General features: G+C 39.8%; 1 long non-coding RNA gene across 1 annotated transcript; it reads right to left on the minus strand.

Annotated features, from left to right (window-relative positions):
- Positions 1–594: 594 nt before the first annotated feature.
- Positions 595–14,273, minus strand: LOC138762702 (uncharacterized). The gene is made up of 3 exons (XR_011357066.1): positions 14,170–14,273; positions 13,604–13,761; positions 595–788 (listed from the first exon to the last, which is right to left on the minus strand). It is a non-coding gene; the product is annotated as an uncharacterized lncRNA (long non-coding RNA).
- Positions 14,274–19,839: the final 5,566 nt, after the last annotated feature.

The following is a 19,839-nucleotide window of genomic DNA, read 5'->3' on the forward strand; positions in this document are numbered from 1 at the left end:
TTTGGCTTCGGAAATGAAGGTTGTTAAGAATACGCAAAACTAGGAAAGCATAACAGGGTGTAGAAAATATCTGAAGTAAGATTGGATATATTTTCACTTATCTAATAAATATATTTAAACTTATTTAATTATGTTTTATACTAAAGAGCATAAAATTTGTTCTGATTGGATATGAGCCTCACTTGTGAGCTGACATTTTTTGATTTCATGTTAAGATTGTCAAAGTAAACAGAAAACATGGATGCTAAATTCCCATTATCAAAAATAGTGATAAGATCTGTACATTGCCCTACACAAGGATACCACAAGTAACAATAATCTGCAGATGCTGGAATAAATAAAATGAAAATGCACAAATGCAGCAAGAAATCAGGAGGTCAGGCACCATCTAATAGAGGCAGTAAGTCCATGTTTTGGGTCGAGACCCTTCATCAAGGCTGGTGAAAGAAAGGAATGTTCAGAGATTTGAAAAACGGGGTGGGGAGGGGAGATGTGATTAGCTAGAGGGAGAGAATGGAGGGGGGATCCGTGATAGGCTAGAGGGAGAGAAGTATATGTAGCGTAGATAAAAGATCACACTTGACTGGAGGGAGAACTAACACTTTTATTAGCTTACAACACAGGTAAGGTTCATGAACAGGCTTCAGAGGGATTCTGAGTTTAGGCTGGAAACCAGGGTTATATACGGCTTGCGGGGATGTGCCGGGAGGCGGGACCAATCATCAGTTCAGCACACTTCTCGTGAATCCCAGTTCACTACATTCACCACTTCCTTCAGAATTAAGGGACTGTGGATGAAGAGAACAAGGATCAGAAGATGGTAATAGACACAGAAGAGAAATATTTACAATACTATTTACAGATTCAGGTGCTCCGGAAATCTGGAGATCCTGGTGGAGCGCCTTAGCACTTGGGGAGACTTGGGCTCCATGACTCTCCTGGTCCACCTGTGATGGAAGGGTAGTGGGCTGGGGCTCTGGCTTGATGATAGAGGAGGGGGGTTCACTCCCCTCCTGAACTGGGTCCCCTGAGGCCCTGAGCGAGGTTGGGGAGAAAAGCTCAGTAGCTCGTGGGGCACCTGAGGCAACAGATCCATTGTTCTGGTGGGTGCCAGGTCCCTGATGGAGACTGTGTCAATTGGAGGCACTATCTGGCTGGTAGAAGATTTACACTCCTCACAGACCAGCGCTCTGTTGCATTCATGTTCAGCAACGCCAAGAGGGGCAAAATCAAGAATGTGTTGTAAGCTAATAAAATTGTAGTGTAGATAAAAGCTTACACTCAACTGAAGGGAGAACTAATGCTTTTATTAGTTTACAACACAGGTAGGGTTCATGAACAGGCTTCAGAGGGGTTCTGGGTTTAGGCAAAAAACCAGGATTACATACAGGGGGCCCCTGGGGGAGGGGCCAGGATTTGGAACTAGTTGTCAGTACAGCACACTTCTAGTGAATCCCAGTTCACTACAGTATAATAGGAAGGAATGCATGGAATGCCTAGGAGAAAGGGAGGGGGAGGAGAGGTTAGGAGGTATATGGAAAATAGGTAAGGAGAAATTGAGGGGGTAAAGGGGAAGAGGAGAATGGGGTGAGATAGGGGAGTAAAAAGGGGGTGGGGTTAATGGAAGGAACTGAGAAAAAGAGATGGCATTTTTGTAAGTGACAGGGTGGGAAGAAGAATAGTCCAGGTAATTGTGAGAATCTGTGGGCTTATAGTAGATATTGGTAGCTAAGATGTCTCCAGAGATAGAGACTAAGAGATCAAGGAAGGGGAGGGTGGTGTCAGAAATGGGCCAGGTAAATTTGAGGGCAGGGTGAAAGCTGGAGTCAAAGTTGATGAAGTCAATGAGCTCAGCATGTATGCAGGAAGTAGCGCCAATGCAGTTGTTGATGTAGCGAAGGAAAAGAAGGGGGCGGATGCCAGTATAGGCATGGAACATGGACTGCTCCATGTAGGCAACAAAAATGCAGGCATAGCTGGGACTCATACAGGTGCCCATAGCTAAACCTTCAGTTTGGCTCAGGTTTTTGATAATTAAAGCTGTTTAATCACTCTATCATGTCGATGTGATTGTTGTGCACACTACTGTTTTATTCTTTTTATCAGCCTCACAATGCCTTCTTTGACTTTCATTGGTACAATTCTGGTCGTCATATTGAAAAATGGCAACTTCAGATTCCAAAGGTGATCAAAAGCTTAGAAGCAAGCTTAGCTCTCTTATGTCTGTACCAACAAAGCAATTAAACATACTTGAGTACTCACAAATGAAGCCAAATGTCTCAAATATTATGGTGCCCTGAAATGGGGGTACTATGTACAAAAAGTGCTGCAATTTCTACATGGTCAAACCAAAATGTATACAAATAACCTTGAATAGAATCTGGAATGTGCACTTTAATTACATGTGAATTGTTTGATTATAAATTTAAAACTGTGGAGAACAGGGGATAATAAAGGGAAAAAAGGCATATTTGTCACAAACATTATGGAAGGCCCTGTATTTCCCATAGCTGGGTTACCAAAGCTCTGTATGGACTCATTATTTTGTACAGTTATGACATGATATTCCTGCTTCTATACTTAATGCTGTGACTGAAGGCAATTGTCATAACATGCTTGAAAGGATTATTGGACTGTACATATCAACCTCAATGTTTATGTAATTTCTTCACAATATTCCTGTTTCAATAATAGATAAAAAACATGAGATTCTAAATACTCAGTATTCCCTCCATAAAGACAAGATAGCAGTATTTTTCAGATAACTGATACCAATCAATCTGAATGGTAGATCATGTAGACCTGAAATTTCCTTGCTGAATATTCTCATGAGAAATCAATGGCAATTATTTTTCCTTTAAATATCATTGAGTAATTTAGAACAGAGTATGGGTGATCAAAATACATGAAGCAATTATTTGGAACTGCTTCCTTGACTGCTGCTTTTGCCCAAGACAATTTCTTAGGAAAGCCTTGATATTTTAAGAAATTAGGGGTTACACTCTTCAGCAAGCATCCTGAGAAGAAAACAAGTTATTGAAATTGTTTTGTGATTTTAATCATCTTTTTTAACCACCTGTTGCCAATATTAGAAATGGAATAAAAAATACTTGTTAAACAGGAATGTCTGCAGACAATGTGATTGTAATAGAATGCACAAAAGTATTGGAGAAAATCAGCAGGTCATGGAACATCTATAGGAAGTAAAGGGTTACCAACGTTTTTGGCCTGAGCCCTTTGTTAAGGGATGAATAAAAAGGAGACAGGCAGTTGAATGAAATGTTGGAGGAGGAGAGGATTGAGGAAGGGGCAGGAGTACAGGCTAACTGGTAATAGGTAATAGGTTGTAGGTGAGAGGGTAGAAAAGAAAAAAAATGAGCAGTAATGGGAGGGGAACTTTTTGAATGGAGTGGGAAGGGGTGGCAACCTGGAGGAAAGGAGGATATGGAAAGAGAAAGACTCGGGAGGGGTTTAACAGAAACTGTGGAAGTTGATGTAATGCTGTCTAGTTGAAGAGTGCCCAGAAAGAACATAAGCTGTTGAATAGTGGTATTTACAAGTAACTGCAAATAAAAACAAGCACTCCAGCAAACAAACAAATATAAAAGTTCTGACAGTAAAATATGGGTCCAATACTGCTCAGTGCTGTGATGCAAGATTTGGCAGGATCATAACCTCAGGAAAGAAACTCTTCTTGAGCCTGCTGTTTTGGGAGTGGAGGCTCATGTAGCATCTTCTGGATGGAAAGAGAGTAAAAAGTCCATAGTTAGGGTGAGATGCATCCCAGACAGCATTTCTGATAAATGTTCCAAATGGTGGGAAAATGGGTGCTGATAATCCACTGGGCAGTTTTCACCACCTGCTGGAGTGCTTTACGGTCCGATATGGGATGTTGTAGATGAGTATGCTCTCAATGGTAGAGCGGTAAAATTCCATCAGTATCTTGGATCAGAGGTGAGCCTTCTTGATGGTCCACAGGAAATAAAGGCATTGTTGCACCTTTTTGATCAAGATGGAATAATTCAGGGGGCAGGTGAGACATCAGAAATGTGGACACCTAGGAATTTGAAGCTTGATGCACGTTCCACTACAGCTCCATTAATGTAGATGGGGGCATGAGTGTGGCTCCCAGCATTCCTGAAGTCCACAATGATCTCCTTGGGTGTAAAGGGACAGGTTATTGTTGGCACATCACGTGGACAGGTGCTGGACCTTGTCCCTGTAGGCTCTCTTATCATCCCCTCTCATCAGTCAACCATGCTGGTGTCATCAGTGAACTTTATTATGGAGTTAACCATGTACAGGAACACAGTCATAGGTGAAAAGAGAGTATAAAAGAGGGCTCAGCACACAGCCCTGAAGCACGCCAGTGCTCAGAGTGAGAATCGAAGTGGAAAGGTTTTCTAATTTAAGTCCAAGGTCCAATTGCAGAGGGATGAGCTGTTACCAAGCAGGAAGTTTAATGATCTGCTTGAAGGGAATCACAGTATTGAATTCCAAACTAAAGTCAATGAACAACATTCTGACATTAGAGTTGGGACTGTCCAAGTGGGTCAAGGAAGAGACATGGAGATGGCATCCTCAAATGACCTTTTGGTTTGATGGGCAAATTGATGGGAATCTGGGGGTGGGCAAACAGGATTTCAAATGTGATAGAACCAGTTTCTCAAAACACTTTGCAATGATGGGGGTGAGTGCAGGCTCATGGCAGTGGAATGCTTTGGCACCGGCACAATGGTGACAATCTTGAAGCTTGTGGGGACAACTGCCTGGGCCAGTGACAGATTAAATATGTCCATAAAGATCCCGGCCAACTCCCCTGTACATAATCTGAATACACGGCCAAGTATACCATCCAGAGCAGCTGCCTTCTGTACATTCACTCTTCTCAGGGTGGTGTAAACATCTGAGGTAGAAAGTGAGAGAGCAGTTCACCAGGTGGAAGATCCGCTTTGAGGGTAACCTCCTTGTTCTGTCGATCAAAGCGAGCATAGAAGTAATTGAGCACCTCAAGGATGGAAGCACAGCTGGAAGGGGGTACAGTGCTTGGTGGTTTGATGTCTGTAATGATCTATACACCATGCCACATGCGCCAGGAGTCTAAGGAGTTGAAATGCTCCTCGATCCTTTGTTTGCATGCATGTTTAGCCTGAGAGATTCCCCTCCTCGGGCTGGTTCTGGCTGAGCTGTAAGTCTTCTGGTCTCCAGATCTGAAGTCTGATCTGGGAATGATGTGTGAAATTAAAATGGTTGGCCACTGGGAGAGCCCTGTAATTGCAGCGGACAGAATGAAGGTGCTCAATAAAATGATCTCCCAATCTGCATCATATCTCTGATGTAGAAGAGGCCACAACAGGAACACCAAATGCAGTAGATGACCTGGGAATGATGTGTGAAATTAAAATGGATGGTCACTAGGAGATCCCTGTTATTGCAGTGAATAGAAAGAAGGTGGTCAATTAAATGATCTCCCAATCTGCATCGTCTCTCCCATTTAGAGGAGACCACAACAGGAGCACCAGATGTAGTAGATGATCCCTGCTTTACTGGAAGGATTGTTTTGGACCCCCAAATGGTGGTGAGGAAGGAGGTGTGAGTGCAGGTGTAACATTTCTTTCGGTCGCAGATGTAGGTACTATGGGGGTGATAAATGAGAAGGGATGAGTGGATGAGAAAGTCCTTGAGTGAGGGAATGGAGAGGAGAAGAGATGCCTGGTGATGGGATCATGTTAGAGGTGAGGAAATTGTGTAGTTCAGAAATTGCAGAGGGTAATTTCTTGCTTGCTGAAACTGATGGGGTGGTTGGTGAGGACAAGGGAAATCTCAAGGTGAAGAAGCCAGGGCAGATGTCTGGTCAACAGTGGAAATGTGGGTAAGGGCTGAGTTGATGGTAGTAGAGGGGAAGCCATGATTTTTTGTTTTTTGAAGGACATTTTGGATGTTCTGGAATGGCAGACCTCATTCTGTGACCAGATACAACAGAAGCAGAGAAATTGAGAAAAAGGAATAGAATCTTTATAGGTTACAGGCAATGTGGGTTTGTAGAAGATATCAGCAAAAAATTTATCCCTAAGATGGAAACAGAGATCGTGAAATGGGAGAGTGTTGCCAAAGATGGACCAAGTGAATTTGAGATTGGGGTAAAAATGAGCAGAAAACTGGATAAAATTAATGAGCTCATTATGGGTGAAGGAGGCAGAACCAATAACCATATAACCACTTACAGCACAGAACAGGCCAGTTTGGCCCTACTAGTCCATGCCGTAACAAATTCCCACCCTCCTAGTCCACTGACCAGCACCCGGTCCATACCCCTCCAGTCCTCTCCTCTCCATGTAACTATCCAGTCTATCCTTAAATGTAACCAATGATCCCACCTCAACTACGTTTCCTGGAAGCTCATTCCACATCCCTACCACCCTTTGCGTAAAGAAATTTCCCCTTATGTTCCTCTTATAATTTTCCCCCTTCAATCTTAAACCATGCTCTCTTGTTTGAATCTCCCCCACTCTTAATTGAAAAAGCCTATCCACATTTACTCTGTCTGTCCCTTTTAAAATCTTAAACAGCTCTATCAAGTCCCCCCTCAATCTTCTACGCTCCAGAGAAAAAAGCCCTAGTCTGCACAACCTTTCCCTGCAACTCAAACCTTGAAATCCTGTCAACATTCTTGTGAACCTTCTCTGTACTCTCTCTATTTTGTTTATATCTTTCCTATAATTTGGTGACCAAAACTGTACGCAGTACTCCAAATTTGGCCTCACCAATGCCTTGTACAATTTCATCAGAACCTCCCTACTCTTGAATTCAATACTCCGATTTATGAAGGCCAACATTCCAAATGCCTTCTTCATCACACCATCTACCTGAGTATCAGCCTTGAGGGTACTATTTACCAACACTCCTAAATCCCTTTGTTGCTCTGCACATCTCAATAGCCTACCATTTAATGCATATGACATATTTAGATTTACCTTTCCAAAATGTAACACCTCACACTTATCTGTATTAAATTCCATCAGCCATTTCTCAGCCCACACCTCCAGCCTTCCTAAATCACCTTTTAATCTACGGTAATCTTCCTCACTGTCCACAACACCACCAATCTTTGTATCATCCGCAAACTTGCTTATCCAATTCTCCACCCCTACTTCCAGATCATTAATATATATAACAAACAATAGTGGACCCAGGACCGATCCCTGAGGAACTCCACTAGTCACCAGCCTCCAATTGGACAAACAATTTTCTACCACTACTCTCTGACATCGATGTAGTTGAGGAGCTTTGCCTGTGTAGGTTCATAGCATGGATTTCTCCACATATCCAACAATAAGGCAGGCATAACTGGGACCCATGGAGGTACCTACAGCTACCTCCCTGACTTGAAGAAAGTAGGATGAGCCAAAGTAAAGAAACAAAGGGCTTTGAAACTTTCAGTATGGGGGAATGGAGGTATACAGATCATTTACAACAGTGCTCCTGTTGTGGCCTTCTCTACAGCAGAGAGACTGGTCACTGACTGGGGATAATTTCATTGAACACCTTCGCTCCATTCACTGCAATTACAGGGACCTTCCAGTGGCCAACCACTATAAATCCACATATCATTTCCAGATTGACATGTCTATTCATGGCCTCATGCACTGCCAAACCAAGACAACCCGCAAATTGGAGGAGTAATACCCAATATTCCGTCTGGGCACTTTCTTTTTTCTTTTTTTTTAAATTTTTTATTTTTCACACCATAAACCACATTAACCATGATACATACTTTTTCCTTTTCAAATATATACAGTGCCATTTTCTCCCCCCCTCCCTCCTCCCATCCCACCCTCCCTACCTCCCCCCTCCTGTCCATTTAAAGTACAAAATCTAGGATACATTAAACCAGTCAAACAATGTTGTCATTTAATAAAAATAAACAAGAAATTCCACTGAGTCAATTCTTTTCATTTCCTTCTCCTTTCATTAATTTATGTAGTGAATGTCCCCGGTAGGTTTTCGCTATTGTGTTTCATGTAAGGCTCCCATATTTGTTCAAATATTTCAATATTATTTCTTAAACTATATGTTATTTTTTCTAATGGAATACATTTATTCATTTCTATATACCATTGTTGTATTTTCAAATTATCTTCCGATTTCCAGGTTGACATAATACATTTTTTTGCTACGGCTAGGGCTATCTTAACAAATCTTTTTTGTGCATCATCCAAATCAATTCCAAATTCTTTGTTTTTTATGTTACTTAGGAGGAAGATCTCTGGATTCTTTGGTATATTGTTTTCTGTAATTTTATTTAATATTTGGTTTAGATCTTCCCAAAATTTTTCTACTTTCTCACATGTCCAGATTGCATGAATTGTTGTTCCCATTTCTTTTTTACATTGAAAACATCTATCAGATACTGTTGGGTCCCATTTATTTAACTTTTGAGGTGTGATGTATAGCCTGTGTATCCAGTTATATTGTATCATACGTAACCTTGTATTTATTGTATTTCTCATCGTTCCAGAACATAACTTCTCCCATGTTTCCTTTTTTATCTTTATATTTAAATCTTGTTCCCATTTTTGTTTAGTTTTACCATTTGTTTCCTCATTCTCCTTTTCTTGCAGTTTAATATACATATTTGTTATAAATCTTTTGATTATCATTGTATCTGTAATCACATATTCAAAGTTACTTCCTTCTGGTAAACTCAGACTGCTTCCTAATTTGTCCTTCAAGTAGGATCTCAATTGGTAATATGCCAGCACTGTATCTTGAGTTATATTGTATTTATCTTTCATTTGTTCAAAGGATATTAATCTATTTCCTGAAAAACAATTTTCTATTCTTTTGATCCCTTTTTTCACCCATTCTCTAAAGGAAAGGTTATCTATTGTAAAAGGGAGTAACTTATTTTGCGTCAATATTAGTTTTCGTAATTGATAATTTGTTTTATTATCTACACAACTACACAAAGAACTACACAAAGTTTGGCAGTTGTAAGCCTCCTTGTTTATACCATTCTGTTAATTTATCTAGTGCTATCCTCGGTTTCCCCCCTTTCCATAAAAATTTCCTTATTATTTTCTTTAACTCCTTGAAGAATTTCTCTGTCAGGTGTATTGACAATGCCTGAAATAGGTATAATATCCTTGGAAAAATGTCCATTTTAATACAGTTTATCCTTCCTATTAGTGTTAGTGGCAAATCTTTCCAATGCTCTAAATCGTCCTGTAATTTTTTCATTAGTGGATAATAATTGAGTTTATATAGTTAGCAGAGATTTTTATTTATTTGTATACCTAGGTATCTTATTGCTTGCATTTGCCATCTGAATGGTGATTCCTTCTTAAATTTTGAGAAATCCGCATTATTTATAGGCATTGCTTCACTTTTATTTACGTTAATCTTGTAACCCGACACTTCTCCATATTCCTTCAATTTCTTATATAATTCTTTTATTGATAGTTCTGGTTCTGTTAAGTATACTATAACATCATCCACAAATAAACTGATTTTATATTCCTTGTCTTTTATTTTTATCCCTTTTACATTATTTTCTGTTCTTATCAATTCTGCTAGTGGTTCTATAGCTAATGCGAACAATAAAAGTGATAGTGGGCATCCCTGCCGTGTTGACCTGCTTAAGTTAAATTGCTTTGATATATATCCATTTACTGTCACTTTCGTCAATGGTCCCTTATATAATGCTTTAATCCAATTAATATACTTCTCTGGTAAACTGAATTTTTGCAATACTTTGAATAAATAATTCCATTCTACTCTGTCAAAGGCCTTCTCTGCGTCTAAAGCAACTGCTACTGTTGGCGCTTTACTCCCTTCTACTGCATGAATTAAGTTAATAAATTTACAAATATTGTTGTGCATCTTTTTTTAATAAATCCAGTTTGGTCTAGATTTACCATTTTCGGTACATATTCTGCTAATCTGTTTGCTAATAGTTTAGCTATTATCTTATAATCTGTGTTAAGTAATGATATTGGTCTATATGATGCTGGTGTGAGTGGATCTTTCCCTTGCTTTAGTATTACTGTAATTATTGCTGTTTTACATGAATCTGGTAAGCTTTGTGTTTTATCAATCTGGTTGATTACTTCCAGGAGGGGAGGAATTAATAAATCTTTAAATGTTTTATAGAATTCTATTGGGAATCCATCCTCTCCTGGTGTTTTATTATTTGGTAATTTTTTTATTATCTCTTGTATTTCTACTATTCCAAATGATTCTGTTAATTTATTTTGTTCCTCTATTTGTAGTTTTGGTAGTTCAATTTTAGTTAGAAATTCATCTATTTTCCCTTCTTTCCCTTCGTTTTCAGTTTGGTATAATTGTTCATAGAATTCTCTCAAGTTTTCCTTGATCTCCTTTGGATTATATATGATTTGTTTGTCTTTTTTCCTTGATGCCAATACCATTTTCTTAGCTTGTTCTGTCTTAAGCTGCCATGCTAGAATTTTGTGCGTTTTTTCCCCTAGTTCGTAATATTTCTGTTTTGTCTTCATTATATTCTTCTCCACCTTATATGTTTGTAGTGTTTCATATTTTATTTTTTTATCTGCCAATTCTCTTCTTTTAGTTGTATCTTCCTTCATTGCTAATTCTTTTTCTATATTTACTATTTCCCTTTCCAACTGCTCTGTTTCCTGATTATAGTCCTTCTTCATCTTGGTTACATAACTTATTATTTGCCCTCTAATGAACGCTTTCATTGCATCCCATAGTATAAACTTATCTTTCACTGATTCCGTGTTTATTTCAAAATACATTTTAATTTGTCTTTCAATGAATTCTCTAAAATCCTGCCTTTTGAGTAACATGGAGTTTAATCTCCATCTATACATTCTTGGAGGGATGTCCTCTAACTTTATTGTCAATATTAAGGGTGAATGGTCCGATAAATATTCTAGCTTTATATTCTGTTTTTCTTATTCTATCTTGCATACTAGCTGATAACAAAAATAGGTCTATTCTTGAGTATTTTTTATGTCTAGCCGAGTAATATGAATATTCCTTTTCCTTTGGGTGTTGTTTCCTCCATATATCCAAAAGTTGCATTTCTTCCATCGATTTAATTATAAATTTGGTTACTTTGTTCTTTCTGTTAATTTTTTTCCCAGTTTTGTCCATATTTGAATCCAAATTCAGGTTGAAATCCCCTCCTATTAATATGTTCCCTTGCGTATCTGCTATCTTCAAAAAAATATCTTGCATAAACTTTTGATCTTCTTCGTTAAGTGAATATACATTGAGTAGATTCCAAAACTCCGAATATATCTGACATTTTATCATTACATATCTCCCTGCTGGATCTATTATTTCCTCTTCTCTTTTAATTGGCACATTTTTACTAATTAATATAGCTACTCCTCTTGCTTTTGAATTATACGACGCTGGTGTTACGTGTCCTACCCAATCTCTCTTTAATTTCTTGTCCTCCAATTCAGTTAAATGTGTTTCTTGCACAAATGCTATATCAATTTTTTTCTTTTTTCAGTAAATTTAGCAGTTTCTTCCTTTTAATTTGGTTATGTATTCCATTAATATTTAAAGTCAAATAGTTCAGCGTAGCCATTTTATATTTTGTTTATCTTCCCTTTCCGTTTCTCCATCACTACCTTTCCTTCTTATCCATTTCTGCTTTCTTGTTTTGAACACTTTATAAGACAACATTTCTAAAACATCAAACATTTTCCCTATTCACCTATTTAAAACTTCTTTAACCCCATTTCTGGGCACTTTCCAAGATGGCATTAACATCAACTTCTGCAGATTCTGATAAACCCCTTTCCTGAGTCTCTTTAGACCCTTTCAAGTGGATCAAATGGCCTCGTGTAAAGGCAAAGATTATATCCTCTTGTGGCTAAATACTTATCTACCTGAATGTGCCGACAGCACCTCTGAGACGCCGATGCCAACCCTCCTCGGAGAAGGATAATCGGCGGAGTGTTGCACTCCACCGACTCACCCAAATGTACAGCCACACTAAGCAGCTGTTGAGGGGCAGGCTAATGACTCCATCAGCCCCCTACCCAATGCCCAGCTACCTGACAACCCCCGTCCCGCTGGGGAGGGAGGTCGGCAGGAGCCATTGGGGCAGGGAAGGTCTGCTAGGGCTATCGGGGGGCAGCCGGTGTGGACACTTCGGTTTTCGGGGCTGCGCTCTGCAACTCAAAATGCAGCATAGAAATGGTGGTCTTCCCTACCCATAATCCCCCACGCAGCTGGAACTGTTCTGGGAAACACAGAACGGTTCCATCTGCATGGGGGATTATGGGTAGGGAAGACGGCCATTGTTATGCTGCATATTTATGACAAATGGCACTGCAGCACCAGTCCCCCCGCCTCCATCAGATCTGGAGGGCGCTATGAGGTGTCTTTGAATATGAATGGGACGCTGAAGCAGCCTTTTAGGGCTGGTGCCTGAAAGGTGAGTTTGTAGTTTTTAATCTGCTGCAAGGTGGAGGGCTCACCTGAAATGGCCTTTTCTTTCTTCCAGATCCCCACCCCCTTCCCTTCCCTCTCCATTCAAAGCTATTCCTCCCCCTATCACTGCTCAGTTTTATTCTCTTCTATCATCCCACCTTTATCCACCTATTATAGAACGCTTCCACCAGCGTTGTCTCCGCTCCATCCTCAACATCCATTGGAGCGCTTTCATCCCTAACGTCGAAGTACTCGAGATGGCAGAAGTCGACAGCATAGAGTCCACGCTGCTGAAGATCCAGCTGCGCTGGATGGGTCACGTCTCCAGAATGGAGGACCATCGCCTTCCCAAGATCGTGTTATATGGCGAGCTCTCCACTGGCCACCGTGACAGAGGTGCACCAAAGAAAAGGTACAAGGACTGCCTAAAGAAATCTCTTGGTGCCTGCCACATTGACCACCGCCAGTGGGCTGATAACGCCTCAAACCGTGCATCTTGGCGCCTCACAGTTTGGCGGGCAGCAACCTCCTTTGAAGAAGACCGCAGAGCCCACCTCACTGACAAAAGGCAAAGGAGGAAAAACCCAACACCCAACCCCAACCAACCAATTTTCCCCTGCAACCGCTGCAACCGTGTCTGCCTGTCCCGCATCGGACTTGTCAGCCACAAACGAGCCTGCAGCTGACGTGGACTTTTTACCCCCTCCATAAATCTTCGTCCGCAAAGCCAAGCCAAAGAAAGATAGTTTTTACACAGCTGCTGTGTAACGGGAATTTGTAACACAGGCTATGTAAAAAGTTCAGAATGGAAATGATCAACTTATTCTCATTCTGATTTTTTTCCTCTGGCAGCCCTACATATAATTGTGGACTGCCTGCAGTCTAAAGTGAACTGCAGGCGTTCCACAACAATGGACTAAATGAATAGGATGATGTCGATGCTGTACGTCACATGCAGGGTCTATGTCACAGTCAACAGAGGACAACCCACAAAATTACCGCAACACTGATATTTAGTGTAAACATCCTTCCTGAGTGAACAGCCACTCCAGAAGGCGAGTATGAAAATTGACGACGGGAAATTATCGCAGCAGCCGTGTAGACATTTTTATGGCATGAAGCTGTCTTGAAGGTGATTTAACATAAAGAAAAAAGATGAACATACCTTTTTATGGAGAAGGCCCACAGGGAGATCCAGCATTACTTTCTCACTGACCAGCGCCGGAAGCCGTCTTCCAGAACTGAGGTAGGATGGGCAAGTGGTGCAGTTGTACTGTCCGTCCCTGATGTCATCCATATGTGCCAAGGAAAAGCAGCCTATACCTGAAATGGCGACGGAAGAGCAGGTAAGAGCGCTGGTAGAAATCTGCTCAAGCGGTTTTAGGACTCAGGCAGATATCCTGCACAACATGATTAATTTAAATAAATTTTAGAAATCCCACTCCTAGGTCGTGGGCTGATGATGTTATCGAGATGTCATCAGCCCGTCCCTTTGCAGGCTTTCTGATTCTTCCCCCAGGCAGATCCAAGTCCGCCTCCTGAATCCACCCTCGGAGCTTCCATCAAGGTAAGTTAAGCGATGTAAAGTCAGAGAATATCCATCTTTACCTTTGCTTTTTTTAAAACTATAAAAAGGCCTTGTGTTCGCTTGTACTCCTCACCCATTCCTGTCCTCCCTCCTCTCCTCTTCCATCCTTTTTATTCAGATACCTGTCTGCTTTTTGCTCTTACCTTGATGAAGGGCTCAGGCCTGAACTTCGTTGATGCTTCATGATCTGCTGTTTTTCTCAAGCAGAAGTACTGTTTGGATAGCTAGAAATAGGTGATGGAAAAAAAGTGCTAGGTCTACATCAAAGCAGTGTTTTTAAAACTGATATCCTTGCTTTATTTGATAAATACAATCTTTCATCATCTTTAATTAAAATGCAAAGTTAGACTGCTGAGGTTCCTTTACACACAAGATAGAATCCAATGACATTTACTCCACACAATCTTCAAGAACTTACTGTTTCCCAAATGATCAAGCTCAGGCAAGTTAGTTGGTTACTAGTTTCTATGATACTAAAACACAAGGCAAACATATGACTAAGTAATTAAATATATGGATGAGTCCTTCTATGTAGGTATTATTTTGCAAAGACGGATCGGTTGTGAGTCATCGTTGCTTTCAAGCTTTCTGTGAAAATGAGCTTCCATTGATAACTAATGTTTATGCTCCATATGAATCTCCTCCCACTCCAATTACCCTTTCCACTGTTTTATTTCCTTCATGTTAAAAATTGCACTCTGAAATGCTGAAAAACAGATGGTGAGCAAAACTAATAAATTGTATCATTGAATGAAATAATTTCAGTTGAGGGAGCATTATTTTCTATATATCTCTTTCCAGAAAGGGAAATAGGACTTAGCCTGCACAACATTAGCAAAGAATCAATTGTACGTTGTGTGCAGTTGGTCACATGGTATTTTTAAAAAAAAACAGGGAAAAGTATGCTCTTATATTACATAAATCCCCTCGTTTACAACTTAAATTTGAAAACAATTTCTGCCTTTGATTTTAACGAGTTCTTTACATCCTTTTAATATTATTTCTCTTGTGAAGAATCACATCCTGTTTAGTGTTTCCATCATCTCAGTCACGGTACAATCTTTTAAAAAGTCTTCTGTTGTAGTGACCCATGACTCGGGCTAACACAGGAAATGGCTGTTGAATGTGGTGACTGGCAAGACCTCACATGGGCTGAGATGCCCATTTCCATAGGTCACCAGTGGAATGGTGAAACTGGCCAATCAGCACTGGTGAATCACGGCGGCCCAATCAGGGCCCAAATGCTAGAACCGACCAATCAGTGGCTGGACTGCTCAAGCCACGCCCTGGTGGTGACATGGTCGAGCTCACTATAAAAGGCACAGCTGCCTCTGAATAAACTCAGTGTCATGTACACTCTATTGGCATTCGCATCTTCTTTCCTTTGCAAGTTTCGAGCTACAACCCAGGAGCTATAACTGTGAGCTACAACCTGGCTGTAGCAGTAGCGAACCTGCTACACTGTATTATTTGAAGTTTCAGTTCTACTTTTATCAAATGGAAATCAAAATTTCACGTGTGTGGCTTCCTTAAATGTAGTCTTACTTTCCTCTTATACTCTAGTCTACAAAAAAATGAACCCAGCTTACCTTAGGATCTGATGTTATTTTGATTAAGTAATATTAAAGTTATAAGACCAAAAGAAAAGCTACGTCATGTTACATTTTTAATGTATTATACATAATACAACAAACCTTGAACTTTAATTTTAGCAAAATTATAGTAAAAAAAGCCAAAATTCTCTAATCATAATCTAATTGAATTAAATTAAATTTAAATTTGATATACAGCATGGTAACAGATCATTTCGGCCCACAAGTCCATGCTGCCCAATTTATACTCCATTAACCTACACCCCCAGTATGTTTTGAACAGTGGGAGGAAACCAGAGCTCCTGGGGAAAATGTACAAACTCCTTACAGACAGTGTGAGGTTCAAACCTGTGCTGTAAAGGCCTTGTGCCAACCATACTGCCCAATTAAAAAAGACAGTAAATTGTAAAACAAATATTCCAGTTATCCTAGTGTAAAAAAAGATGACCTGAAATAGCACAGATGGTCCATAATTAGTGTACCAAGGGGAGGTTCAAGAATTTGATAGCTATTGAAAAGAAACTGTTTTGAACTCAGTGGTGCTAGTTTTCAAACTTCTAGACCTTGTGTCTGAAAAGGTTGTGACCAGGGTGATAGAGTTCCTTTATGATGTTGGATGCCTTCTTGAGGCAGTGCCTCACTTGGATGTCAGCAATGGAGGGGAGGTCAGGGCCTGTGATGCAACAAGCTATGTTTGCTACCTTCTGCATTCCTGGCCAGTGTATTGCTAAACTAGGGTGTGATGAAACCAGTCAGTATATTTTCCACAGTGCACCTGAAGAAATTTGATAAGTAGCCAACAACATGTAAAAACTCCTTGGGCTTCTGGAAAAAAAAGAGGCACTAGTGTGCTTTTTTCAACATTGCCTCAATGTGATAGCTCCAGGAAAAGCTTTCTGAGATAATGGACTCCCAGGAACTCATGGGTTCTGTATCTCTCCACCTCCTTTTCAGCAATGCACTCACATCCTGCAGCCTCTTCTTTAAGCAATCTGTTCCTTGGATGTGGTGACATTATCTCAATAAATTTTAGATTTTTAAAAGATTTGCTTTGGGTTTTATGAATGAAGTCAGAAGACAATCTGGCTGTTACTCAGTTTTATTGTAATTTTGCAACCTGATCAGGATTTTACATGCACCAGAAATTCAATTCTACATATATCTAACATTGATAATGTTACGCAAGGAGGCAATTTGTATGCTGGAACAGTGAATAGTTAAGCAACATGAGGAGCTAATATAGTAAGCAGACCAAAGCTGGGGTGGCCGGGTGAGGTATGGAGATGCATTTTTCAGTTACTTCTCATGTGAATTTCCATTGCAGGTCATGCATAGTTTACCCATTATAAAGTGGAAATCAGATTGGATGCACAGCAACATCATGGATCTGTAGTAGCATCCTAAAGATCAAGCTTTGTGTGTATATTTTTTTGTATGGCACAGCAATACATTTTTCCATGGATCTAGTCACAAGCTCAGAACTCATGAAATCAATATAAAGTACTTTTGAATCATTTAAGATGAAATGCAATATAAGCTTATCCCCCCCAAAAAATAACTTTTTTAATATAACATAGGTTTATGTTAGACGATCTGAATTCATTTACATATCATTCCAAAATGGTGGCTCTTCATGATCCATGATTGGTGAGAGAGAGGGAGAGAGAGATACAGAGAGCCCAGAGGGAATTGGGCTGAAGATGCTTTTCCAGGCTTCAGAGACAACATTTCACAACTCCTGACCTCCACTATCCACTAGGATCACCAGAGAGAAGAGCATCATCTCCAACTTGCACTTTAACTGACAGAGAATCCTGAACTGCTCACACATTAAATGACAGAATCCTGAACTGTTTACACATTAAATGACAGAGAATCCTGACTGTGCCTTCATCATGGTTTAGACAAATTCCTGAAACTCTCAACCCAGCACTACTATGCAACTTCTTTTGCCACAAAGACTGTCACAGCTCAAGCAGGTTACTCGCTGCACCTTTGGAGAGCTGAGGATGATTAACCATTGTGAGCTGAGCCAGTGATGCTCACATCTCAAGCATGACTATTAAAGTTAATCAAGCAGAGTTGAAAGAATACAGGAGATTAAAGATGAACAGAATGAATAAATAAATAGGGATTTTATTTTTAAAACAAGATATAATTACAATAAAAGGTGGAGCAATTCACCTCGAACACAGTATGAACTTATGGTAATTGCATTCAAAGCGATGTAAATTATTGACAGTCTGTTTCTGACTGTGCCATATTCAATACATTCTGGAGATTTCCAATATGATTAGTAGATTGATTTGATACTCATTCAGTTATTTTGAATGAACAATTAATGTTGGCCTTGATTCCATTACTCCCATCCCAACAATGGGTATAAAAACACAGTCACTGGTAACTGGGGAGGAATCAGCTCATTCAAATAACAACAAAATAGAAGCAAAAAGAGATTCTATAATTCCAAGAGCATCCTTGGCAAGGGGCATGTCTTATTCATGAGATTTTTCTGCAGGGCAACACATTTTTATGACTAAAAGGCAAGAGAGCTTATGGTTAAGTAAGAGCTGACAAAAATGATTATAGCACACAGTGCATAAACTGGGGAGCCAGGAGATGGACATAAAAACAAAATGTGAATACTCATGCAATACAAGGAGCTGATGTAGTGAGCAGACCAAGTAACTGAAAAATTCATCTCCAAACCTCACCCTCCCATCCCAGTCTTGGTCTGGAAGGTGAAATTTGGAGGAGATCACCAAGAAATTTTCAAACAATATGCAAGCATCATACAGTTCTGTTAAAACCACTTTGCTCACATTATCTCCAATTCTTGCTTGTACATTAATATCACAGGAACCCCATAGTCCTTTGGCTATGTGGCATTGAATTAAGAACAAAACTAGAAGTTAAAGATAGTTTACCCAAAGTCCTGAAATACAGACTTCCTCGCTGGATTTGTTTTATACCCACCTCAGAAAAGTTAACAAAGCAACAGAATGGAACATGGTCACACAACACACACACACACACACACACACACACACACACACACACACACACACACACACACACACACACACACACACACACACACACACACACACACACACACACACACAATTTCCTACTTTGTTGAAGATATTCCCCTTCACAAGATCTTTCTTGATTTCTTTTCAGGGTTTTGTTAACAAAAGAGCCCAGGAAACAGAAAAATCAGCAGGTTAACCTCCTTCAATAGATCATAGTCTCCAAAAGGATCATAGTCTAATAAGATTATAGCCCAGTCTTAATAAAGGACTGCACATTTCATGGATGTTGCCTAATCTGTTCAGTCCTTCCAGCTTCTCATTGTTTGAATAAGATCATAATTGATTGACCACTTTTCACAATTTCCATAATAACATAAATATATAATGTGCCTATAATGCAAATACAAATGTGTCTGCAGTCCTTTCAGTCAGAGAATTCCAAAGCTTCACAACTAACTGCACGAAGAATTTTTTTTGAATATTTTAATTTTCATAGACATGACAAACATTATATCTTTTTTAACATTCATGTTACAGAGTCTATATTTATCCCCTCCTCCCACCCTCGCACACTGAAAGTAGCATCAATTAAACTACCTCAATAGCAAAATGAAAAACAACCCATATATTCCCCACCCAGTTTATCTTTACCCCCCCCCCCACAGGCACCAATAACCAAGCTATTGGTGCCACCACCCCCCCCCACCATTCTGAGATGTGCCTAATGCACCCATCTAAACCTCCCTCCCTTTCCTTGAGCTCCCCGTATTCATTCTTATTTCAAATATACATTCATCTTTAAATATTAACATTATGAAAAAAACACACATCTCCCCTCACAATTACAATATTTACAATCCATCTTTCCCCTGATTCCCTCTTTCCACCTTATTTATTTAATCCCAAAGTGGTGGCAGGGTTCTTACAAAGTCCATTACCTCTCTTGGATCCTTAAAAAACTTACTTTTCCATCCCACCCTTACTATCTTCAGCGTTGCTAGGTAAAGGAGAGTAACTCAATCTTTTTTATTTAAGACTCTTTTTAACTTGGTCAAATTCCCATCTGCATTTTGATAGCGTCGCACTTATGTCTGGGTAGAATAAAACCTTCTCCCCCTCATTTTCTACCGGTTCTCCCCCTTTGCACCCACCTCTGCTGCCTGTAAAATCTTCTCTCTAACCTGTA

This window comes from Narcine bancroftii, chromosome 5, assembly GCF_036971445.1.
Source record: "Narcine bancroftii isolate sNarBan1 chromosome 5, sNarBan1.hap1, whole genome shotgun sequence".
In the NCBI taxonomy this organism is placed as follows: Eukaryota; Metazoa; Chordata; class Chondrichthyes; order Torpediniformes; family Narcinidae; genus Narcine; species Narcine bancroftii.